A 2,141-nucleotide genomic window follows, 5' to 3' on the forward strand; every position below is an offset into this window, starting at 1 on the left:
AACATACAGCCTGCATAGTCTGCATCTGAATAAGCTGTCAGTTCAAAACCAGTACCCTTGGGATACCAGAGTCCAAGATTAGCAGTCCTTTTAAGATAACGGAAAAGGCGCTTAACGGCACTTAGATGGGACTCCTTTGGATTAGACTGATATCTGGCACAAAGATGTTCAAAATTATTTGAACGCAATTTTTCTGATTTTAATTCTTGCTGGAAAAATTGAATTTTGAGCATCATCTTTTGCATCTGTTTAATGCATGATTGATGCAATACCTTTTCATTCATTTCCGCAGTCTGTTCTTCTTCATTTCCGCAATTTTTCTTATTTTAATTCTTACTGGAAAGATTGAATTTTGAGCATCATCTTTTGCATCTGTTTAATGCATGATTGATGCAATACCTCTTCATTCATTAAGACTGATCTTCAAAATTATTTGAATGCAATTTTTCTAATTTTAATTCTTGCTGGAAAGATTAAATTTTGAGCATCATCTTATGCATTTGTTTAATGCATGATTGATGCAATACCTCTTCATTCATTTTCGCAGTCTGTTCTTCTTCTTCTTCATCTGAAAAACCTTTATCTGTTCTAGCCATCAAGCACACATGTGCAACAGCTTCAGTTTCTTCTTCTTCACCAGTCAGATTCAGCCAATGTTCATCCTCAGCCATAAGTGCTTTCCCGGCATCTCTTTGTTTGGACAGAAGAAATTTATTCTTGTAGTAGTCGGTATCTCGATTTACCGGCTTTCTACAATTTACAGCAAAGTGGCCTAGCTTACCACAGTTATAACACTTAGTGTTCTCATCAGCTACGCCTTTGCTAAACTTCTTCTTCTCTTCCGGCTTTTTCTCATACTTCTTCTTGAACATTTTTTCTTCATATTTCTTCTTCTCGCCAGATTTGTCTTTGAATTCATATTTTGAACCCGACGAGAATCTTTGGTTGTTCGAGTGTGACCTTTTTGAGAATTTCTTCTGGAATGCTTTAGTCAGCATTTCCATTGCCTGTCTGATCTCTGACATTTCAAAATCTAAATCTGAACTGTTACTGTATTCTTTTTCAGATTCACTTGACTGGCTAACTTCTTTGACTTGCTTCCCAGATCTGCTTTTTAATTTCTTCTCCTTTCTCTCAGATACAAGAGCCAAAGGATCAGYAACTTCTTTCTCTTTCTTCTTTGCATTTCGGATTTCCAAAACATCTTGCTCATTTTGTTTCAGAGTTTCATAGATCTCATGAATATCGATATCAGATAACTGCTTATTGAATCTGATATGATTAGCAAATGGTTTCCACTCTGATCGGAGATTGTTAAGAAACTTAACATTTAACTCTATTGTAGTTTTAGAAATTACATTCTTTGTCAGCTCATTAAGCAGTCTGGCAAGCCTATCATAAACATCATCAAGACTTTCACCATCTTTAGCCTTGAACTCTTCATATGCTGAAATACAGTTAGAAATCTTCAGCTGAGTTCCTACTTTCGAACTCATCATCATCTTTTCAATTTGAACCCACATGCTGTGACCTGATGATTTATGACTGTCAATACTAGTGTAAATATCATTAGTCAGTGTTTGCATCATATAAGACTTGCAAAGCACATCAGCATGGGCTCTTTCTTTTCCTTGAGTTGAATATAGATGCTTTTCTTTGATTACTTTCTAAGCAGGTATGCCTTCTACTAGATCAGCAGATATCTTACGGTAGAACACAGCAGGACCTTCCATCAAAAATTGCATAATCAGATCTCCTTCTTTCATTCTCTCAATGAAATTCAGAAATCTATCTCTCCACTGATTATAATCACCACAAGACAGAACAGGTGGCTTGGTATCAGTATGTAACACCCTCATTTTCCTTCAAGAGAGTCGTTACGTAATCTAAAACATTTTCCTTAATAGATACGCCAAAATAGTGGCTAAATTAAAACCATTTAAACTATTACAGCAGAAGTCTTTGAATCATCCAAATTTAACTTAAGTTCTAACCCACTTTCTCTTGGGGTTAAGTTACAAAAGATCATTACAGCGCAACTAGTCAAAAGACTGTAAAATAGATAAAAATGAGCAACTCTCTAAGCATGTCCTTTGCCTTTATCCATCCTCGAACTACCTGGGCCTGAGATGCATACTATA

Source organism: Cynara cardunculus, assembly GCF_001531365.2.
Source record: "Cynara cardunculus var. scolymus isolate 2C chromosome LG 11, CcrdV1, whole genome shotgun sequence".
Classification (NCBI taxonomy): Eukaryota; Viridiplantae; Streptophyta; class Magnoliopsida; order Asterales; family Asteraceae; genus Cynara; species Cynara cardunculus.